The sequence below is a fragment of the Macaca fascicularis genome, chromosome 1, assembly GCF_037993035.2.
Source record: "Macaca fascicularis isolate 582-1 chromosome 1, T2T-MFA8v1.1".
Classification (NCBI taxonomy): Eukaryota; Metazoa; Chordata; class Mammalia; order Primates; family Cercopithecidae; genus Macaca; species Macaca fascicularis.
In genome coordinates, this window is record NC_088375.1 from 111,781,535 (window position 1) to 111,806,180 (window position 24,646).

The 24,646-nt window shown below is 44.7% G+C and overlaps 2 non-coding genes and 1 pseudogene across 2 annotated transcripts; 2 read left to right on the top strand and 1 right to left on the bottom strand.

Annotated features, from left to right (window-relative positions):
- LOC102146482 (NBPF family member NBPF6-like protein) overlaps window positions 1-24,646 on the bottom strand; it is a 138,161-nt pseudogene that overhangs the window by 54,156 nt on the left and 59,359 nt on the right.
- On the top strand, window positions 17,083-17,154 carry TRNAE-UUC (transfer RNA glutamic acid (anticodon UUC)). The gene has a single exon. It is a non-coding gene; the product is annotated as a tRNA-Glu (tRNA).
- Window positions 23,336-23,407, top strand: TRNAH-GUG (transfer RNA histidin (anticodon GUG)). Its single transcript has one exon. It is a non-coding gene; the product is annotated as a tRNA-His (tRNA).

Here is a 24,646-nt window from a genome sequence, read left to right on the forward strand (position 1 = left end):
AAACAACGTTTCAAACAAACAAACAAACAAAGGCCGTAAAAACTTACTTCAGTCCTCTATTAATTTAATCCATGCAATCAACTCCTGCTCTGCTTCATACTAGGCTAGCAATCTCTATGAACACATCAGCCTTTCTATTAGTGCCTTGGAAATTTTCTCTTTAGTTCAATGGCATGATCTCCAAAGTTATCAGAAGCCTGCATCCAAGAGTCTTTTTCATGGACTTCCCCCAAAAAACAAGGCCTGGACTGTAACTGATTATAAGTCACTTTTTGAGAAGAATCAAAGCAAAACAACAATTGTGGATGACAAAACCTTAAGACAGCCATAGTCATAGACACAGTTGACAAGGGAATTTGGTTGCTTCTGTGGCACACAATATGACATAATAATCATAATTATTACTGACAGCATATCAGAACTCTAGGAATCTCACACAATCCCGGAACACACATTAACACATCTGTGTCAACAGAACCCAAAGGAAGTGAAACACCACTTCAGATTTGACAATGCTTCTTGCATAATTCTAGCATAACAAATAAGCCTAAGAAGCCTAATATATCTATCTTGGACTTCAAGAACCTAATATCCAAAAAGTTAATTTGAGGTCCAAAAGGCTTAATATGGAAATTTTACTCTTAGAAAGTTTGCCAAATATCCAAGTTTTGAGAGACTTGATATCACAAAATAGGATCACAGGTCACCTTAAAATAGTCAATCATTTAGCCAAAAAGTAAGCAAAAATTTTATATCTATTATTAATATTACACAAACATTTTGACCAAAAGAGAAAACTAAATTTTACCTTTGTGTGGTATATTAAAATGTTAAAGATAATTTTAATAAAAACTTATACACAAATTTAATTATAATCAGTTTAACCATAAGGTAAGTGTTTCATAAACTTTTCATGACCTTTTATACTTTTCTATGAAAAAGCAGATGAATGCTCTAGAAAATCCTGTTATTCCAATACATGGGCCCAGTTGCTGGCCTTGCATCAGTGTGCTTCTGAGTGTAACATCTAATTTGTAGAAAATCTCTGAATTTGAGAGGCCAGGGTGGGTGGGTTGCTTGAACTCAGGAATTTGAGACTAGCCTGGGCAATATGGTGAAACATTGTGTCTACCAAAAATGTAAAAAAGAAAAAACAAAAGAAATAAAGAAAGAAAAAAGGAAGGAAGGAAGGAAGGAAGGAAGGAAGAGAAAAGAGAAAAGAAAAGAAAAGAGAAAAGAGAATGACAAGAAAGTCTCTAAACTAAACTAATCCCTTAAACTCTGGCCTTAAAATTCTCATGTGCCCACCTCTTCTGTCTAGAAGAAGAGGGGGCATGAGGTAGAAAAGGGGGCAGGTGGGATTGTTGGGCCTAGAGGGATTAAATGGTTTCAATTTCTGGTTCCGTTTCTCATGAAAGCAGTTCATTTTGATTGTCATCTTCCCCAGGGTCTGAAGATGAGGCATTGATTGGTGTCAATATTCAAGATTTAGCAGGAGTAGGTGTCTTTTTCAGACCCAGGAGTCAAAGCCCTGTAAGCCAATAGCACAAAGATTAGGTAATAGGACATTTGTACTGCAGAAAGTTCTATTTCTCTCTAACATGTCACCAATAAAAACACTGTGATTTGGTGTCCAGTAGTTACTGCCTGCAGAACTTCAAACCACTGTATTAAAGTGGTTAGGATACTCCTTGCATGTAACTAGTTGCCAGCATTCTAATGACAGAACTGTGATTGAAAGCATCAAAAATGTGACAGAACCTATGCCAAACTTTTCAAAGTAAGACAATTAAATTTTCTCTCCATCATTTAACAAAATGTTAAATACAAATATCACTTTTGGAAATTCCGTATGAGGATAAATAATCTTTTGTTTAAATACTATACAACAAAACAAGAACAAAGTGAGAATAAACAAACAGTCATTTCTTTTCAGCTATTTTATGTATTTATTTATTTTGAGACAGAATTTCCCTGTGTCACCCAGGTTGGGGTACAGTCGCAGGATCTCAGCTGACTGCAACCTTCACTTTCGAGTCCCATTTTCAAGGGATTCTCCTGCCTCAGCCTCCTGAGTAACTGGAATCGTTTAGCCAAAAGGTAAGCAAAAATTTTATATCTATTAACATTACACAAACATTTTGACCAAAAGAGAAAACTAAATTTTACCTTTGTGTGGTGCATTAAAATGTTAAAGATAATTTTAATAAAACCTTATCCTCAAATTTAATTATAATCAGTTTTGGAATTACAGTTTTGGAATCAGTTCTGGAATTACAGGTGTGCACCACCACGCCCAGTTGATTTTTGTGTTTTCAATAAAGACAGGGTTTCATCATGTTGGCCAGGCTTCTGGCCTTGAACTCCTGGCCTTCACTGATCTGCCCACCTCGGCCTCTCAAAGTGTTGGTATTATAGGAATGAGCCAGAACACCCAGCCTTCTTTTCAGCTATTTTAAAAGAGCATAATCACATATTTCCAAGACTGGTTTCTAGGTAGAGTACTGATTACTGATTAGGTTGCTTTCACCATTAAAATCTTCAAACCAGTGCAACAATTGTACGTGTTTTGTTTTCAAGTATACATACATGAAGTTCCAACAGTGATACAAGGTTTGGGATCAAAAATCACTAGAAATTCTCACAACCTGTTTTTATTACCACGTCATCCAAGTGAAAGTCACTTAATTTTAATAATGGTAAACATAACTAAAGGAGGTTGAGAGAAATCCAATCAATATAATATCCTTAAGGTCAAGGCCAATTTTTCCTGAACATGGGAAATTTGTACCCACGTCACAGTTTTTCCTCATTAAAGGAAAGGGTCTGCAATCAACTCAAATGACTGATTGAAACAAACTCATATTACTGATTGCACTGAAAGTGTACCAAGTCTCAGGCCATGGATGCCTGAGTCCTAGTGTTCCTGTGACATCCCCTTGGGGTAGTGGAACTCTACCTTTCAATGATGGGGAGTCTTGGGCAAGAGCAAGTCTCCTCCCCTTGTCTAATATAGACAGCTTTTGTGTCTAACTCTACCTCAGCAGTTGGCTTATCACTGGGGCCAATGGTTGGACAGGTTCCTAGCTCCAACATCAGTGGTAGATGCCTTTTGGTTTATGTGAGAGAAGCAACCAGGTTTTGTGCCTGTACTCTGGTGGTGGTCAATCATACGATCATGACTTATATGCCTACGCCACTGTGGCAAGCTCAAGAAATTCTCTTTCCCTGCTACGTATGTCTTATCAGCACTAAGGATGTGGGAGGAAAGACCTAGCAAATGGGCAAAAACATGCTATGTGTCTGGGACTCTCAGAGATTCTAAGCTGTCACAATAGTTCACACTTGGCCTTTAAGAAATGATGAAAACTTCAGTGATTTTTCTCCAACCAACATTTATGGCTGCTATCTTTTTCTTCTATTATCTGTCAAAGATGAACTGCTTCATGTATTTGTCCTTCTATAGGGGGGTATCTCATGCTTTGGACTTCAGCTGACTCAGGGGCCTTGCAACTTCAGCTCTCTGGTGGGATCAAAACACATATGACTTTGCAGACCATACAGCTTTTTCTTGTCATTAGAGTGGGAACAACTGTCTCTTGCAGCTTTCTACATCTTAAACAACTGTTGATTCACATGGCTGTTTTATAAAATTCTTATCTTTTCCTCTATTTCTGGACTAATTTTCCTTCAGGATACCACACAAATTCTTTTAGTCAATCACTTCTTTTGAGGCTATGAGGTAGACATAGTGAGCACCTTGACGATCCCTGCAAATGAGCCTTTCTTTAGGTGCTCGTGGGAAACCTGGGCCCAGACCAGTACTGAAACACGCAACTCTCACTCACAGCTCTAGCTGAATTTTTGTCATGAGGCTCTTTCTCCTCAATCAGTATACTAGTCTTAGAACAAATATGAAATTGGGACTATCTTAAAATACACTTCCTGAGTGGTTACTAAGATTTGCTGGAGTTTCTCAGAGTAGTAGGTCTTTTGTATGGAACTCTTATGAGGAAAACAGGGAATAAACAGCCTGAGGAGTGGAAAGGGAAGGCTGTACCAGGAATCCTAGGAAAGCTGAGCCTGGGCTCTCAATGCAGAGAACATTCACCATCCGAGAAGTTCTACTCAGTTGCTATTGTTAGTTTAGAATCTCATCAATGAAAATGGTATAGAAGTTTGTTTTCTTCCTGGTTATATGTGCACCTACATAATATCCTTAATTGTGCCTCTTGGCTCACAAGCCTACAATACTTCCTATCTCCCTGGCCCTTTACAGAAAATGTTTGCTGAACTCTATAGACAACAATGCCCCACGCTTTACAGCAAAAGACACCCAGGAGTCTCTTTTACTAATTTTCATTTGTTGGACATTTTTCCTGGTCACCATAAGTTTCCTTTCTTGACTTGTAATGACTAGTCTCTCGTTGACTGTCATTTGCAATGACACAATATATACCGGGACCTCAAAGCAGAAAAAACGTAGAAGAAAACCTAGGAAATATTCTCAACATCAGCCGTGGCAAAGAATTTATGGCCAAGTCCACAAAAACAATTGTAGTAAAAACAAAAATTCACAAGTAGGACCTAATTCAATGAAAGAACTTCTGCACAGCAAAAGAAACCATCAACGGAGTCAATAAACCAGCTACAGAATGGGAGAAAATATTCACAAACTGTGAATCTGACAAAGGTCTAATGTCCAAAATCTATAAGGAACTTAAAAGAAATCAACAAGAAAAAAAATCCCATTAAAGAGTGGGCAAAAAGACATGAACAGACACTTCTTAAAAGAAGACATACAAGCAGTCAGCAAACACAGGAATAAATGTTCGTCACCACTAATAATCAGAGAAATGCAAATCAAAGCTACAATGAGATACCATCTCACATCACTCAGATTAGTCATTATTAAAAAGTCAAAAACCAACAGATGCTGATAAGGCTGTGGAGAGAAAGCTTATAAACCCTTGGAGTGAGTGTACATTAGTTCAGTCACTGTGGAAAGCAGTTTAGAGATTTCTCAAAGAACCTACAACAGAGCTGCTATTCAACCAGTAATCTGATTACTGGTTATATACACAAAGGAATGTAAATCTTTAAAAGAAAAAGACACGTGCACTCCTATGATTATCACCAGGCTATTCACAATAGCGAAGACATGGAATCAAACTAGGTGCCCATCAGTGGTGGATTAAATAAAGAAAATGTGATACATACACAACATGGAATACTACACACCCATAAAAAAGAATGAAATTATGTCTTTTGCAATAACATGGATAGAGGAGGAGGCTATAATCTGGAGGAAACTAATACAGAATCAGAAAACGAAATACTGAATGTTCTCACTTAGGAGCAGGACCTAAATATTGAGCTCACAAGGACATAAACATGGGAACCTTAGACACTGTGGACTACCATGAGGTAAGGAAGGAGGGAGAGTGGGTTGAAAAACTGGCTATTGGGTACTATGCAAAGTACCTGGGTCCAATATACCCATGAAACAATCCTATATATGTACACTTGGTACATAATATAAAACTGAAATTTTAACAAGAACAAAATTATATTACACTAAAAAAATTACTGCACAGAAAGTAAAATAATAATGGATTCAATAAAATTAAATATTATAAATAAAGATCTAAAATCAATAATCCAAACTTACACTTTAGGAAACTCAAAGAAAACAAGAGCAAATCAAGTCCAAAGTGAGTGGAAGACAAGACAATAAACACTAGGGCAGAAATCAAGGAAATTGAAAACCAGAAATCAATAGAGAAAAAAGTCAACAAAACCTAAAGAGTGTTCTTTGAAAGGACCAATAAAATTGAAAAACCTTTAGCTGGTGAACCAAGAAACAATGAGAAAAGATACACATTACTAATATGAAAAAGAAAACAATGACCCTCACTACTGATTGCGTGGACATTAAAAGGATAGTAGAGGACCATTATGCACAATTCTCTGCTCACAAATTTGATAACTTCGATGAATTGGACCAAGTCCTTGAAAGATAGTTGACCAAAACTCATACAAGGAGAAATAGATAACCTAGATAGGTCTCTATCTATTAATGACGTTGAAGCAACAATTAACAGCTTTCCAGAACAAAGCACCAGGTCTAGATGGTTTCACTACCAAACATTTAAGGAAGAGACTATACGAATTCTCTTTAGAAAACAGAAGCCGAGGGAACACCTCTTAACTCCGGTCTAGGAGGCAAGCTTCACCCTAGTAGCAAAACCAGACAAATGGTTTTGAACCAGGATGTTGAACTCGTCTGGACTGCTGACCAGCTCCTGAAACTCAACCCTAGAAGAACTGTAGAAGCGAGAAGAAAACATGGCTTATGGGAACTGTAAAAATTGGTAAACCTCCTGTAGAGACCGAGGCAGCATTGAACTGGTGTGTGTGGAAGGTTGATGTTCACCGATAGCAGAGAGAGAACAAGAGGGAGGAAAGTATTTTTGGTTCTGCTCTTGCGTCTCTTTCCATGGTTCTGGGCCAACTGCGCTTTTACCCCTTCGCGAAAGAGATTTTCAGCGGCTCTTAATCCACCAATGCAGCAGCTGTGATGTGACATCGGGACCCATACAAGCTTCGCTGAGGAAAAGAGTAGATGAAAACAGGGTGAAACTGGATAATCGCGGGGCTTTCCTCTTCAGAGTGTCCTCCCCAGGCCTCCAGAGCTAACGACTGCCATGGCCTCCCCACCATGCTGCTTCAAGAGAAGCATTAAAAAGAAACCCTTGGACAGAAGACTTGCCTGGTGGAGTGTAAAACAAACAGGGGTGATAGAAATGAGTTTTGGGGACATGCTGTTCTCCACTCGGGGCCCATCCTTCATTTTGCCGAGACCACCAAAGACTGGGCCTTCCTCGACAGGAAGGTCCGAGACCCCTCTCCGCAGGTCCCCTCATCTGCACTCGGGTTCCTCCCTACACGCCTCCCCTTTCCCTGGGTTCCAGTTCCCCATCACTGCGTGTGTCCGCCCAACCCCACTGCTTCTCTCCTTTCGGGAATGTCATTTCTTGAGCCGCACTCCGTCGCGAGATGTGCTCCAATGGTCTATCGAAGGTACAGGCAGAGAATCAGTGACCAGCTGACTCTTTGTACTGCAGGGATCCAGCAGCAGAGACGATAAAAGTCGCGCCAGTTTTAGGGCCAAATATGTAGAAACGCAGAGACCAACCAGACTCACTTGCAGCTTCAAAGAGAGTCTCTGCAAAGTCTCTGCTTAGATAAATTCCGCTCTGGGGCCAGCTCACGCCTGTAATCCCAGCACTTTGGGAGGCCAAGACTGGTGGATCATGTGAGGTCAGTAGTTCAACATCAGCCTAGCCAACATGGTGAAACCCCGTTTCTACTGAAAATACGAAAATTAGTAGGAAATGATGGCACGTGCCTCTAATCCCAGCTACTTGGGAGGCTGAGGCGTGAGAATCACTTGAGCTGGGAAGGTGGAGGTTGCAGTGAGCCTGGATGGTGCACTACAATCTGGGTGACAGACTGAGACTGTCTCTAACAAACAAACAAAAATAAATAAATAAAAGAAAAATAAATTCTGCTACGGAAAGAACCGGAGGACTATACAGTGGTTCCCCCATCAACCCTCCCCTCCTTTTTTTTTTTCCTTTATTAGCGCGGCACAGTAAGTAAATGTAAAAACCACAGGGCACAAAGACAGGACACTGCATTTGCCGGAAATGGAATCTAGGACTCCCATGTGGGAGGCGAGAATCCTACCACTGAACTGCCAATGCCTCCTGACCCCGAACTCTGCAGCCTTGGAAACAGTTAAGATACAGACTTGGGGAAAGGAGTCAAGATTTTCACCATGTTCTCTTTGGAAGATGTGACTAACAAAAAAGACACCCAGAGCAAAGGCTCACAGTGGAGATTTGCATTGGGCAACACCACAAGGTTATGGCTTCACATTAAAAGAGTTGACTTGAAAAAGCCCTATTCTGAGTAGACTCTGTGCAACTTGGTAACAAACCTCTGTAGGAAAACATCAGAAATTCACCCAGCTTTTTGTCTCTGGTCCTGTATCCAGTGTGAGCCTGTGGAAAGTTCTTGCCTTGCTTATTGATGTGTTCTCTTTGCCTCCCCATTGCTTGGTGCCTCTCAAGCCTCCCAACCTCGACATAAACATCAGTACTTTCCTCCAAAAAGACAGTCAGAACCCAGGAACTCGAGTTTGAAAAGCTGAACTCTTGGGACTCTGCCTGGGATACTCCAGAAGACCAGGGTGATAATTGAACTTCCCTCCTCCTACACCTCTTTTTGAGTTCCTGGAAAACGCCATGGATCAGATCTTCCTTTTAACTTCTTATGCCTTACAGAGACCTAAACAAGAGGGAAGAAATGGACATTTCATGCCAAGATTTCTTCCCTTCACCTCGCCCTGGTCAGCCACCCAAGGAGGCCAGTTCAGGGAAAAACAGTTCCATTTGACTGTAGGTAGATGCTAGGATATTATTCCTCTAGCTAGCACAAAGTGTTTTTTTGCTGTTTTCTTTTGTCGGATATTCATGTTTTCACTCTCATTCCTTGGTTTATAATGAGCATGGTACAGATTTGCACCACTCTTTTTGTTGTTGTTGTTGTTTGTTTTCTTGTCTTTAAAATTTTTTTTATTTCCAACTTTTACTAAGTTCAGGGGTACATGGGCAGGATGTGCAGGTTTGTCTCATAGGTAAACCTGTGCCATGGTGGTTTGCTGCACAGATCATTCCATCACCCAGGTACTAAGCCCAGCATCCATTAGCTACTCTTCCTGATGCTCTCCCTCCTTTCAACCCCCACCCTCCAACAGGCTCCCGTGTGTGTTGTCCTTGCCTCCCAACCCCATGTATCCACGCGTGCTCATTTTCAGCCCACTTATAAGTGAGAACACACAGTGTTTGGTTTTCTGTTTCTGCGTTAGCTTGCTAAAGATAATGTGCACTGCTTTTGACCTGGTGTGGTGGTTCACATCTGTAATCTCAGCACTTTGGGAGGTCCAGGTGGGTGGATCGCGAGGTCAGGAGCTCAAGACCAACCTGGCTCATATGAAACCCCGTCTCTACTAAAAATACAAAAATTAACTGGGCATGGTGGCACGTAACCTATAGTCCCAGCTACTTGGGAGGCTGAGGCAGAAGAATCCCTTGAACCTGGGAGGTAGAGGTTGCAGTGAGCCGAGATCGAGCCACTGCACTCCAGCCTGGCAACAGAGCAAGACTCCATCTCAAGATAATAATAATAATAATAATAATAATAATAATAATATGCACTACTTTGAATATTTAACCCTTTTCTGCCATTAAACCATGAGAGCCGGCATTTCCTTTTCTATCCAATCTGAGATACTTGAATGCATTGTAATGAGCAGTAATTAGTGTTATGTTGGAGATGATGGGCATAGTTAGTCTCATTCCCACCACCTCATTGTATGATTTCTGTGTTTTTGCTTTATTTATAAAAGCTCTTCCTGCCTTTCTTAACTAGACTGTTCTGTTTGGGTAAGTTTTTTGTTTTCCTGTAGTGTTTTTGAAATTCCATATCCCGGATTAGTCAATATATTCTGCTAGATCTCAGGTGCACAGGAAGAAGGTAATCATGTGCCTTAGCTCAGGGCACATTATGGTGGCTGCTCTCAGCAAGGCCCTTACTGTCTTTCCTTCTTTTCTCTGTTTATCCCACTCCCATTCCCCTGTCCACTTTCAGACACACGTTCTGAGAAGTTTAGTATATGCTCTTTTATCCCACACTTTCTGTGCATATTTTAATAAAGGGATATCTTTGGAGAATATACATTTTTCTTTGGGGGTTAGGGGTGTTAAAATAACTTTAAAGTGTGAATTGGTTACTGAAAACCCATTCCATCCTCTTTACTCCATTCTGTGTACTATCTTTTCAACCTTTCTATTCTAATACAAAAGTTTGTGTATAGGCCAGGTGCGATGGCTCATGCCTGTAATCCCAGCACTTTGGTAGGCTGAGGTGGGCAGATCATGAGGTCAGGAGTTCAAGACCAGCCTAGACAACATGGGGAAACCCTGTCTGTACCAAAAATACAAAAATTAGCCAGGCATGGTGGTGCATTCCTGTAATCCCAAATACTAAGGAGGCTGAGGCAGGAGAATTGCTTGAACCCAGAAGGCGGAGGTTGTAGTGAGTGGAGATCCTGCAATTGCACTCCAGCCTGGGTGACAAAGCGAGACTCTGTCTGAAAAAAAAAAAAAAAAGAGAGAGAGAGACAGAGAGAGAGAATACAATAGTGCCACCATTCTAAAATACTGTCTGATAGTTTCTAATACAATTAAAAATACACCTACTTCATGACCCAGCCATTATATTACTATGTTTATACTTAACAGAAATGAAGGCACAGGTCCATAAAAAGGCCCATATTAGAATATTTGTAAACACCTTATTCACAATAGCCAAAACTAGAAATATCCCAATTGTCCATCAACTGTAGTATATTCACATGTTGAAATAACACTCATCAATAACACCAAAGAACTGAGATACATGCCATAAAATGGAAGCATCTCATACCATTGTTGCATTAAAAAAAAAAAAAAAAAAAACAGTTAAAATCAGTATGGTCCTTTATGTGATTTCTACAAGAAGCACAAGTAAGTCACGGAGACAGAAGTCAGAATGGTGGTTGCCTAAATGGAGATGGGGTGAGGATTGACTGGAAAGGGACTCTAATGACTTCTTGGTTTGTTGAAAATGTCCCATAACTTGACCTAGGTGATGGTTTCTTATGTCAAAATGCACTGGGCTGCACACTTAAGATTGGTGCACTTTGGCCTCTGTAGATTATACTTCAGTCATTTACTGATAGCAAAAATAAATAAATAAATAAAAACAAAATTAAAAATTGGGGTTGGAGAATGTCATTAACTTTAGATTTTATTGTACTCTTTAGGTTTTACTTAAAATACCCAGTTGGAGTGTGAACTTGTCTTCTCTTGTCCATTTCTGATTCGGCCTGAAAAGGCCCCACGGATTTTTGAAATATCTGAGCCAGAAAAATGGGTAAGGCCACATCATGTCAACAGTAGAAGAGTCCAGTAAGGCTGACTGAGGGGCGGCACCTCTCCTTTTGGGTGTTGTACTTGCTCAGAGAGGGGGCAAAAATCTTTCAAGATAACCGGACCCTTAGGTGTGCAGGGTAGGGGTTCCTTATATTTGCGACACGACACTACGGAGAGTTCCAAAGTCACCGGGAAGTTGTGACCTCTCTAGCCGCAGGTCAAGGCGCAGCCTAGGCTCAGGTTGGAGGCGAAAGGGAAAGAAGAGCGCTACACCCTAGAATGGACGTTGCCATGACTCACATTGGAGCCCGGGCTGCTGCGGCCACAGCATAGAGCACTAACCACAATATGATCACGGCAAGCCACAGGAGCTGCTTCCGTTTTGGAGACCTAAGGGTCCGCGTAGATTTCGTTCTTTCTTGGTGTCTCTCCGTTTTTCCTCCCTTTCTTCCCCATTCTGCTACAATAAAACAAACAAACAAACAAACAAACAAACAACAACAACAAAAACAGTTCTCATCTTTCCCCTGTGCAGTCCTTACCGCTGCACAAAGCTACTGGGAAGTTTCGTCTCCCTGGTCCAGGCCTCTACTGACTTCTTGCCCTCCTCCTCCCCATTCCCTGTTGGATTCACCCCTTGCTTGCCTCCGGCCTCCTGCCCCAGACACGCACCCAAAACAACACAACTGAGTCCGCGCAGCTCACTGGCTCAGAGTGGCAAGAGAGGCCACTGGAGGCCTAGCCCCTTGCGCGCCCCACAGAATGCCGAGAAACCAATCAGAATAAATGCTTTTTAAAAAGAACTTACTTCCCCTTCGTGACGAGCCTCGGTAACATGTCGAAATTTTGTCTCTACAAAAAATACAAAAATCAGCCGGGCGTGCTGGTGAGCCCCTGTCGTCTCAGCTACTTGGGGGCTCAGGCAAGATCATCAATTGGCCCCGGGAGGTCGAGGCTGCAGTGAGCCTTGTTTGCACCACGGCACTCCAGCCTGGGCGACCAAGTGAGACCCTGTCGCAAACAAACAAACAAACAAAAACTTCCCCATAGAAAAACAGTTCATGATTTACATTCTCAGGACTCTTCAAAGGACTAAAAGCTAAAGGCGACCATGCATTCACTAGACAAGTCCTAGTCGTAAGTCTTGGTGAGTGGCAGACCCTGCTCCCCGCGAGGGGACCACGAAAGACTCTCACCACCATCCCTGCCCTGGTGGAGCCCCGCTAGGGACACAGGATCCGAAGACGGCAGCGGAAGCTCGCAGCGGCCGCGAAAGTGACTGGGCAGGGTGGGCACGGGCTCCCTCACTGGGTGAAGGCGGCGCAAAGAACGGGAAGAGCCATCCTGGGAGCCCACCTGGCGTTCAGCTTCCCTTGGGCCCCCAGGCGGCTCGGGCCCTGGGAGTTTCCGGGGGCTTCTGAAACGGGGGAGGGGCAGGGCAGACGAAGGCCATTCAGCTGTCCTTCCCGCTCCAGAATCTCCAAACCCGCGGGTGTGCAACGTGATCAGCGCGACTCACCGCTCTAATCTCTCCGGTTTTCCGTCCTGCCGGGCAGGCCCTCAGGACAGAAGGGATGGGGAGAGTTTGGTGAGTGTGCCCTGCATATAGTGCCAGGCAGAATCAGTAGTAGCGGTCTCTGAGGCACAATCAATTAGCGCGTTTGGCTGTTAACAGAAAGGCTGGTGGTCTGAGCCCAACCAGGGACTCCTGGCTTTGTTGTTGTTGTTTCTGTTGATGCACAATCAACTCCAGCCTAATCCGGAGACACACATGTCCTCTTCCCCACCTTCTTAGGTCTGAGGCTTGGCAAGGGCCATGGTGCCTTGTACCTGTCAAACTCAGGAATCCCAGAGACTTCAGACAGGAACTCACTTCTAGTGTGATAAAAATGTTCTTTGCTCCCATGGAAGACTTGGGGGAGTAAAATGCCTCGAGATTTTCTTGTTTAATAATAGGAGACCTATTACAGTACTATCCTATCCCCAGGATGTGCCTGGGTTTACTGATTGCTCTATCGATAATGTGACCAGTAGAATCGGTAGAATCTGCCTCATGGTGATCCTCACCACTGTTTGTGAAAACAGCGTTTCTTCTGTTTGTGCATGATTTAACCCTTTTCGAGATGTTTTTGAAATGAGGCGGGTTTCATGACTTTCATGCTGCAGTCTCCACTATTCTTGTACAAATATTTTTGGTCACTCCTGCAGATATTTCTGTAGTGTAGAGAACAGGATGTGCCAGTTTTACATTACAGCATTTATGTAATGCTTCTAATTTGAGTACATTCTGCAAATTTATCTTCCATGGGAGCAGTAGCAAATCATATTCCAATGTGTTTCCCAATTCTATCAATGTCCCTTCTGTCATTACTTGCCGGCACAACAAACTTCCTACACATCGATGTATGATATTCCACTGAGGGGAGAGGTGTCCTCCTGGCTCAACTGAGGGGGTGAACAACTGAAGGACATGGTGGACATTACACACAGATATTCTGTGGCATAGGATGAGCTGCTAAACTTCTAGGATGTTTTAAAGTCCTCCAACATCTGTAATTGTTTTCTGTGACCAAGTAACGTGGGTCTGGAGAAGATGGGCCACAGTGACCTCTTTGACAGCTTTCTGTCAAGTCGTTTATCCAAGGGGAGCAAAATCACAAAGCTTTTTTTCTTCTCCCCTTTCCTCTTTTCTTCATAAATCTTGGTTTTGCTTTTATTTGACCAAACCAATCTAATGCCTGTTCTCCCTCCTATACAATGGTAAATGAACACGCAAATCGCTATCCCTTTATTTTTCTTTGATAGATTTCTGCAGCGGTTATGTCCATAAAAATTAGCCCATTTGAGATACATCATTGGAGTCAACAGAACCCTGCACCCAACAGGCACCTTGTGCAGACCTGGACCCTTAGGGCTATTGGCTCATGTTCCTTTGGTTCTTCTATCAAATATCATTAGTAGAAACTGAACTCTTTGGCTTTTACCCACTATTATGGCTATAGTACATTTTCTCTCTCTCATCTCTCTCATTTTTATATCATGATTTTTTGCCATCAGTGGCACCAGTGTGGGTTCCTGGTTTTGATGTTATCGAGTGAACTTCTGGGATCGTTTTATGACTATATAGCAGTCAGTATTATATTCTTCTATTGGTGAAGATTTGTGTTGTTCCCAGTTTTTCCTTAGTATAAATATGAGATTAATAAGAACATTTTTGGTAGAAGCCTTGGTGGATGCATTGTTCATTTAATGTGAGTAATCAATACAAGTAAGTGTGCTTCCTTTTCAGGTAGGCTTAACTTAGTGAGAAACTGCCAATTATTAGAAAACGTGTTGTGCCAAATTGCAGTCCAACTAACATCACACAGCAATATCACACACACTCTGTATGAGGAAGTGATAGAGGCCATATCTTTCAAAATCAGTTTTTCTATGTTTCCTTTAATTTTCTTGTGAACCCTTAATGGCATCTTTGAAGGTGGCTGTGGTCACACCAAATGTCACCACCAGCCTATTCAAGTCTTGCCGCAGAGCCATGGAGTGATACGCCAGGGCAGACCAGCCCAGTCTCAGGCTCATAAACACCAAGCAGGAATAGATGCCTATGAAATGAGAAGGGTCAGATGATTCCTCGCTCTCCTGCCATGTTTGTGCCTCTCTTTGCAGGTGCCATGTCGCTAAAATCAATTGCTTGCATTTATTTTGTCAAAGATAAAGTCAGACATTAGTCAAAGCTGTGAAAACAGATTTTATTCTGTAACTACTGACCAAAGCAGAAGGGGCTGAGCTCCATCGCATTTGACGTGTTGCTACAGTAAGGGAACAGGGAACGGAAGCCAATGTTATGCTGGAATATATTAATTGTCATGGGATAAACAGGCAGGACATGATGCTACATTTGTTAATCACTTCTATTGAGAGTATTTGTGAAGGTTAATTTTTGTGTCAATTTGACTGGGCCAGGGAGTGCCCAGATATTTGGTTAGATGTGATTTCTCACCGTGTCTCTGAGGGTGTTTCTGGAGGAGATTGACATTTGAATCAGTAAACTGAGTGAAGCAGATTGCCCTCCCAAGTGTGAGTGGGCCTCATCCAACCCATGGACAGCTTGAACAGTATTAAGGGTTAAGAAAGAAGTTTTTCGGCTCCACTGTCTTTGAGCTGGGACATCAGTCTTCTGCCTTTAGCCTTGGACTTGGTCTATTTTCATTCAGAATAAAATTTTCCTGGTTTTTGGTGTAATGAATGATTTTCAATTGAAACTTGGACTTTTGGATATTATGTTATCAGACTCTTGATTTTATTGAAACCTGTTTTAACTACCTTTTTCTGAGTCTGCTTCTGTAGGGGAAGGGGAGTGGCGCCATGTCATTGTAGCCAGGTGTGTGTAGAAATCCAGGTTTCTCACCTGACCTACCTCTGTTGACACCCTGAGTGGGGGGCCCGCGAGGACTGAGCGCGGGGATGAGGCCCCTTGGCTCGGTTGAACGGTTGGCAGGGAGGGTCCTACGGCTCCTGGGAGGACCAGAAAGGTCGGTACCCTGTCAAAGCCGAGAGCCCTGACGGCCGGCGCCAGGGATGAGGCCCCGAGGCGGGGTCCACACTCCTGCGCGCCCGGGACTCGGAAGATCAAAACCTGCCGGCTGCTGCAGCTTCTGGGACCTGGAGAGGGTCAGCCTGGCGAATCCCGCACACCGGCGCTTAGTTCTGGACTGGATATCCCGTGGAAAGAATCGGGATCCCTGAGCCTGGTTATAGGTCTCCAGGGTCTTCATTTCCGGAGCAGGCGGGGAACCCTCAGTCCGGCGCTATCGCAATCTGCAGTCTTCTTGCCTGAGGGATCGCAAGTGCTTCCCTTTTGCCAGTAATTTGCTGGAGGCGCGGAAATGTGGAGATGCAGTCGAATTTCATCTGTCATAGGCAGCAATATGCAGTTGCCCGAAGCGGCGCCCAAGATTTTCGTGGATGTATCCTCAAGGGGCGGTGCTCGGCTCGTTTAGCTAGAGTAGGGTCAGCAGGTTCGCCTCACACACGAAAGGTGGCTTTCATAATGATTCTTTTCTTTTCTTTTCTTTTCTTTTCTTTTCTTTTCTTTTCTTTTCTTTCTTTCTTTCTTTTCTTTCTTTCTTTTCCTTCTTTCCTTTCTTTCTTTCTCTTTTTCTTTTCTTTTCTTTTCTTTCGGAGGGGAGGGGAACAGAGGGGTGGGATGGGGGAACTTAGCTGCATCTTTGACCAGAAGCAGCACGGGAGGAGTTCCATTACTACTTGGAACCCTGCCGAGTACTAGGAAGCAGGCCCGGTTTGCCCGCCGTGAGCTGGATCGGAGAGGAGGGCGCCGAATCAGGTGGACGTCATGTTGGCTTTAGATCCAGAAAATTCCAGTCTTCTCATCTATCGCCGAAATCTTCTTTCTGAAGATTTCAAGGTGACAGCTACAATGTCTCTGAAACCAAGGAGGTCTTTCCTGTGAAGCCACTTGGCTTCCTCGCGCCCCGACCTGATGCGGAACCGGTTGAATTGCGTGGCGGAACAAAAGAAAACGAACCTAAATCTGCACCTGGAGCTCGAGCCAAAGACCGCTCAATTCAGTTTCATGCTCTACTAATAGAGCTAGTTGGAGGCAAAAGGGGACCCCTACACATGTCTTTATCGGTAGAGCCCCTTGAGCCAGCTCAGAGATCAGGAACCAGAAGGACTCGGCTCATCACTCACTGAGAGCCAAGTCTGCACTCTGGTGGCAAGGAAACTGAGGCTCAGAAAGAGAGCAAGTGCTTGGCTCTGCCTCACACCGTGCTACAGCTAGGCTAGAATGGAACACCGCTCAGTTTCCTTGTGGCCTGGCCTCAATACAGCCCAAGGCAGCGGCCAGGCTGGCAGAGGTGAAAGGTGTTGAGCAGCTGTGCAGTGGCTGCTTGGAGCCCTGCAGTCCTGCAGCCCGCTTGGGTCACAGACACTTTCAGTTGGGCTCTCCTCCTCTTAGAAAGTTAATCTTTACCTTCTCTTTTTTTCTCTGACATGGAGATCGGGGTGCCTGTCTTCTTCCCTGGTGGTCTAGTGGCTAGGATTCGGCGCTTTCACCGCCGCGGCCCGGGTTCAATTCCCGGTCAGGGAACACGTTTTGCAACATCCCCAAATTGTGTGGGAAGATTTGATAGAGGAATCACACAGGTGATGATTAAAATGCAGAAATATGTTCCTAGCAGCAATATTTGTAACAATAAATGTTCACCACTTAGGAAACGTTGTATGTTGCAATCCCTCCATACCCTAAAAGAATATGCAATTATTTCAAAGATGGATGTAGATAATGATAATAGCCACGATGAGGCCACCGGTGATGATGATAGTAATAATGGCTAATGCTCTTGGAGTGTTTACTATGCATCAGGGCAGGGGTTCAATGTTTTACTGCCGTGTCTTATTTAAACTTGGAACAACCCATTCAGAAACCCATTCCTATTGGGCCCATTTTACAATGCGGAAATGGAGGCACAGAAAACCTGAGTGACTTCAGAGTCACACCGCCACGGAATGAGGCTATCTGCTCGCGTCTACGGCTTCATGGAGAGAAGAGTCCAAGGTTCTCTTGTTCTTCTGCTAGGGATTGTCATCTTCTCAGAGATGTGCAGCCTGAAGAATGAGCTGAGGCAGGTGTGAGGAGGAGGGAGGGAGAGGAAGGAGGTGGGTATTGGGCTTGGGATAGGCAGGTTCTGGAGCTCCAGAACTGAGCTTTTGCCTAAAATGCACCTTTTGTAAACAGCATTTATTTTTCTAACAAATCCTTAAGCCTTCAGGCAGGATTTTCCTCATCTCACTTGAAGCAGATGGGCAACAAAGACCCCATATATCTGGACGTGGAAGAATGAAGGTCCGAAAAGAATAGTTACAAGGTTAACTAGGCCTCTGCATGGAACAGGATGAGTCTTTAGTTTTTTGCCGATGACTGCCCTGATTGCTCCACAAAGAGGTATGTAGCACCTGGAAATCTGAGGACATCTGCCTCAGACACCTATTATTAAATGCCCTCATCCCCAGGGTGCGCACCCTCACTTCTTCTTTTTTTTTTTTTTTTTGAGACGGAGTCTCACTCTGTCGCCCAGGCTGGAGTGCAGTGGTCGGATCTCAGCTCACTGCAAGCTCCACCTCCCAGGTTCACGCCATTCTCCTGCCTCAGCCTCACAAGTAGCTGGGACTACAGGCGCCCGCCACCACGCCCGGCTAGTTTTTTGTATTTTTTAGTAGAGACGGGGTTGCACCGTGTTAGCCAGGATGGTCTCGATCCCCTGACCTCGTGATCCACCCGTCTCGGCCTCCCAAAGTGCTGGGATTACAGGCTTGAGCCACCGCGCCCGGCTGCACCCTCACTTCTTTGTGCCATTGCACAGGTTCTAGATGCCTGAGGGCGTGATGACACGGAGGCCAGAAGTCGTGTGGTTGGGCACATTTCTGAGTTGACGTCAGGCTGCGAGAGTGGGGGCAAGATGCAGGAATGCCAGATTCTTGACATTCTCCCGGGCCCACACCTCCTTTTGCACTTCCCCTATCAGAAGCGGCCCCACTGCACGTGACCACCATAGCCTCCTGGTCTGAAGTCACCCACTTCCCCATTCTTCGCTACGCTTAATTTGTCATGCTCACCGCTTGCATTCCCTGTGTCCGAATGGGGAAACGCTCGTGAGGAGGACACGAGCCGGTTGTGTTCCCACTGCCCAGTCCCTTCTTGATGCCTCCAGATGTGGGCTCAGTGGGGCAGGACTTGCTCACCATGCAGCTACTCACCTAGAGCAAGGCTTCACACCTCGTGAGCACCCAATGCTCGGTGAATGAAGGCGTTCCAATGCAGGTTTCTGAGAGACATCAAGAATTCTACTGGACTTCCCACTTTTAGTCCTTTGAATAATTCGGGTAATGGGAAGATAGAAAAAGCTTTTCAAACCTGGGTGTTCTTTGTAAGGTTTATTCCAAGTCTAGAGGCACCTTCTGGAATGGGCTCCCCTCTCTGTAAGGGGACACCCCCTCAGCCTGTGGGACTCTGTAGGTAGAGAGGAAGGTAAACCCTGAACATTGAAGAGGAGGAGAAGAAAGTGGGTAATACTAGGGGCAGCCTGGAGTATGAGAGACAGACAGACAGACAGACACAGGCACACAGACACAGATGGACAGGTTGGAACAGCTGGACTGGGTCGAGGAGGAGTCAGGAAGCAAAAGCACCTATATGTCCAAGAGCCAGAATTAGGATGTAGAAGTCAGAGTTCAGTTTTGCTGAAGAGAGTCAACAAAAGAACCAAGGCAAAGGGAGCCAATAACTCCAAGGATCCAGGTCTGCATAAGAAGCATGGTCAGGTGCAGGATCCTATGGCTCCAGAGATTTGTCTCCAGTGAGATGAGTTTTACAGAAAAACAAAACAAAACAAACACCATCAAGGAAGGAATAACACAGAGGTAGTTATTAATGTGCTAATGCACCCTTGTCTAGGAGGGAGAACAGTCTGTAGATCGTTTGCATTTAACAAAAGCAGAATGCAATTCATAAAGAAAAGAGAAGAGGAACAAATGTCTAGAAGGAGCCATTCTTTCCTCTCCTATTTGATTAGCCTCTTGACAAGAAGCAGTTCAGGGTCCCTCCAGCCAGCTTTCTCTGGATTCAGTTAGGTAAATCACCAGAGAAAACAATTACAATTATTGGAAGACTTTCTAAACATCTTGGAGGTTTAGCTGTGGAACACGTGCCAGAGATTATCTCTGGGCAGTCAGTGTCCACCATGTCTTTCTGCTGCGTCTCCTGCTTAGGTAAGTCAGGCGGGCACCACCCCCTCACTGGTACATCAGACTGATGTATGGAAACTTTGCTGTGCTGGCAAGAGCACGAAGGAAAAGGCTCTCTCACTGAGTTGGAAAAATGTATTGGAAGATAAATTGGCACACCTGTTGGAGTCAAACTAAGAACGTGTAAAGTGATGCTTTTGGCTCCCGGCAAAATCGAGTAACAGATGCCCGAATTACTCTCCTGCATGAAGTCTGCCCACTACTCCTCTCTGCAAACAAACAGGTGCCTGTAATCCCAGCAGTTTGGGAGGTCTAGATGGGTTGATCTCTTGAGCTCAGGAGTTTCAGACAAGACTGGGCAACATGACGAAACCTCATCTTTACCAAAAAAATTCAAATTATTATCCAGGCATGGTGGTGTGTGCCTGTAGTCCCAGCTACTCAGGAGGTTGCAGTGGGAAGATCGTTTGAACCTGGGAGGCAGAGATTGCAGTGAGCCAAGATTACACCACTGAAGTCCAGCTTGGGCTACAGGATGAGACCCTGTCTCATGAAAGAAAGGAAGGAAGGAAGGAAGGAAGGAAGGACGGAAGGAAGGAAGGAAGGACGGACGGAAGGAAGGAAGGACGGACGGAAGGAAGGAAGGAAGGAGTCAGGTGCGGTGGCTCACGACTGTAATCCCAGCAATTTGGGACCCTGAGTCAGGTGGATCACAAAGTCAGGAGATGAAGACGATCCTGGGTAACACGGTGAAACCCCCGTCTCTACTCAAAATACAAAAAATTAGCCGGGTATCATGGCACATGCCTGTAGTCCTAGGTACTTGGGAGGCTGAAGCAGGAGAATCACTTAAACCTGGGAGGCGGAGGTTGCAGTGAGCTGATATCATGCCAAAACCACGATATCAGAGATGATAAATTCGCTGGATAGGATTAACAGCAGATTAGACATTGCAGAAGAAGTGATCAGGGCACATGGAACCATGAATAATTGAAAATATGCAAAATGAAACTCACAGACAAAAGAGATTTTTTTTTTTAAATGAAATGATTATCAGTGAACTGTAGGGCCGACTTTAGAGGTCTAAATTATGAGTAATGGAAGTCCCTGAGAAGGAGCAGAGAGGAAAGGAAACATTTATTTTCTTTCTTTGTTATTTTTATTAGGGATGGGGTCTCAATATGTTGACCAGGCTGGTCTTGAATTTCATTCCTCACTCAACACTTCCCGACTTGGTCTCCCAAAGGTGTGAGCCACTGTGCCCGGCCAATGTCTGAAGAAACAATAGCTGAAAACTTCTCAATCATAACAAAAATTACAAATCCAGTGACCCAAGGAGCTGAGGAAACCGAAGCACAAGAAACATGAAGAAAACCACTCCTAGATACATCAAAATAACATTGCTCAAATCCGGCCAGAAGAAAAAGACATTGTACATACACAGGAACAAAGATGAGGATTGTGTCAGTTTCCTTTCTGCTCTTGCCGGCCTCTACCAGAAGCAGCAATGCACGCGAGGAGACAGAGAAGCAACATCTTTAAGGTACTGAGGGCAGGGGAAGTTAGCCTAGAATACTATGCCAGAAAAAATAAATTCCCAAAAGTGGAAGTGAAATAAGGACATTTAGAGATGTACAAAAGCTGACCGAATTCACTACCAGCTGACCCACACTACAAGAAACGTCAAAGCAGTCCTCCAGGCAGAAGGAATCCAATACCAGATGAAAATCCAGATCTACACGAGGAAATGAAGAACACCAGAAATGGGTAACTGTCCTAGGTATTCTTTTATTTTGTAAATTTCTTTTGTAAAAATTTGACCATTTAAACAAAAGCAATAACAATGGATTGTGGGGTTTATAACATGCATAAAAGCAAAGTCCATGTCAGCAATAGCCTCAAGGCCAGCAGGTGAGGTTTAATATCACTTGAAGGTTGACTGTGATCAGTTAAAAAGGTTTGCTCTAAGCCCTAAGGCAATTACTAAAATACAAAAGAAAGAGTTATAGCTAATAAGCCAACAGACGAGAGAGAATGGAATGATATAAAAACCATGTGAACACTATGATAGATCAATTGCTCTTCCTATAGTAATTGCACCTCTATCTATAGAAATACTTACACCAGTGACTGAAAATGCCTGTACAAGAATGACTAGAGCATTATATGTAATAGTAAAATCACAGAACCAATTTAACTTCTAAAGTGTATGGAAAGGGCTAAATGACAGTAAGAGAGAGGGAGAGGAGAGAGAGAGAGAGAGAGCGCCAGGCGCAGTGGTTCACGCCTGTAATTCCAGCACTTTGGGAGGCAGAGGCGGGCGAATCACGAGGTCAGGAGATGGAGACCACCCTGGCCAACATGGTGAAACCCGTCTCTACTTAAAATAGAAAAATTAGCTGGGCGTGGTGGCGCGTGCCTATAAGCCCAGCTACTTCCGAGGCTGAGGCAGGAGAATTGCTTGAACAAGAGAGTCAGAGCCGACATCTGGCAACTGCACTCCAGCCTGGAAACAGAGCGAGACTCCGTCGAGAGAGAGAGAGGGGGAAAGAGAGAGAGAGAGAGAGAGAGAGAGAGAGAGAGAGATCCCAGAATCCTAGCGGACCTTGATTTACGTCCTCATGTCGTACTCGAGACACAGAGGAGAGGAGGGTAAAGTTGGTCTCGCTCTGCCTTTCCATGAGATCATGTGCTGGATAGAAGAAAGTTGCCAGCGGTTTAAGCATTTTTAAAATGCAGGAAACGTTCCACAGAACAGGCTCGAACCACCCACCTCCAGACTTGGAAGCAAGTGCACCACCCGACTGCAACACAGGAACAGTTGGCTGTCGCTCTGGTATCACCACGCAGAGCAAGCGCCCATCCAATGTCAGGTGGAGCCATCGCCTTTTGTAGAAAATTGTGCAGGCTCCAAAGCCTCGGAAAGCCGGAGAGGCGCATCTTGCCGGCTACGGTTGAAACCCGTACATTGGGTGATTCTGAAACTGGAAGGGCAGCGGAATGGCCTTCGCCCCGTCCTGCCCCTCGCAGGCGTCAGACCCGGCATCCCAGCAAACGCCCGGCTTGGCGACTCCCTGGGCCTGAGCGCGTCGGTCCCAAGGGAAGCAAGCAGAACGCCCCGTGGGCTCTAGTGATGGCTCTTCCCGTTCTTGGCTCCGCCTTCACCTGACTCTCTACACTGCTTGCGCTCCCCTCTCTCACCTCGGCTTCCCTCGGTGGGGCGGGAGAAAGGAAGGGTGAAAAGTAGAAATACGGAGAGGCGGGAGAGAAGCAGAGGAGGTGCGGACGAGGACAGAGAGACACCTCGAGAGAGGCTGGTGCAGGGAGGCCCAGGTTGGAGTGGAAGAGATGAGAATTGTTCTCATCACGTATGAGGATTGGGAGGAAGGGAGGGAAAAGCAGAGCGGCAAGAAAGAAAAGCGCGAGCCACCTGTGGCTGTCTGGGAAGAAATCTACCTAATAATCAAAATCTATTGAGGTCAAAGATACTAGAGCAAAATCAGACATCACCACTTGGCCTGTGGCTCGCCATGATCGTATAGTGGTTAGTACTCTGCGTTGTGGCCGCAGCAACCTCGGTTCGAATCCGAGTCATGGCAGCGTTGTTTGGCCAGGTAGTCAGCTGTACCCTTTTGCTGGAAGCCCTGGACGTGCTCTGTCTTGTTTCTGAGACTCACACAGCAAATAACACACTCAGCCCTGTTGGTGGCTTACAAGGAGGCAATGGTGTGCTCAGAACCGTTTTTCCGGTTACTGGGAGCAGGTCAGGGGAAGGAAAAGAGACCTCACCTGACAGCTTCATCAACCTGGGGAGGAGTCCAAGGGAAACCCTGGACTTGCACCGTCCTGTCTCTGAGCCTCACAGAGCAAATAACCCAATCAGCCTTGTTGGTGGTGGCTTACATGAAGGTAATGGTGTGATCAGAACCTGTTTTCCAGTCACTGGGGCTGTTACACACGAAATGACAAGCTTTTAATGACTTTAAACTCGAAACTGTTTGTTGTGGCCTACAGTGGCTTGTCTCCGAGCCCATGGCCAAGTTTGTATGCCAACAGGAAAGTGTGGGGAAAGACAATCTCGTGCCAGGAGTCTTTCCACCTCCACTCTGCCTGGTGGAAATGGGCCTTGGGCCTGGAGCACTTCCTTCCCAAGAGACAAGGAGTCTTCACAGCCTGTGCTGGACTCACCTCCTTGTGTGGGAGTATCTTCCCTGGATCAGACTTAGTGTGTACCCCTTTATTCCACTTAAACATGTGCATCAACTGGCACCTGGTCAGCTGTTGTATCTGCTCCCACCCCTCCGCCCCCCGCTGAGGGGAGGGGGCAGGACCCTTTCTTCTGCTTCTCAAGAGGCTGTGTGTGCAGGCCAAATGGAGGGACCTGCTGGCCATGGGGAACCAACGCCCACGACTGAAGCGGAGCCCATACCCCGCTCTGTCTCCTCTCTGTGTGAATAATGCGTTGTTCTTCCGTCAAGTGCTTGATTACATTGTATTTTCCTTGGTGACTCTGATACCAAAAGACTGTGACCAGAAGTGTTCCAACTTCTACTCCTGCTGATAAGAAACACATTCCACTTGCTGGACAAGATGAACGAAGATTCTTCTTGCATGAGTCTTTTTGTGGACACATGCGTTCATTTCCCTTGAGGAATACCAAGTACTGGAATTGTTGGGTCATAGGGTAGGTGTAATGTTTACTTTATTAGAAATGGCCAAATGGTTTCTTCCAGAATGGTTTCTCACCAGCAAGGAGAGTTCCACTGGCTGCACACCCTTGACAGCATGTGGTGTTTACTGTCTTTTAAATACACCCGTTCTGGTGGATGTAAAATGGT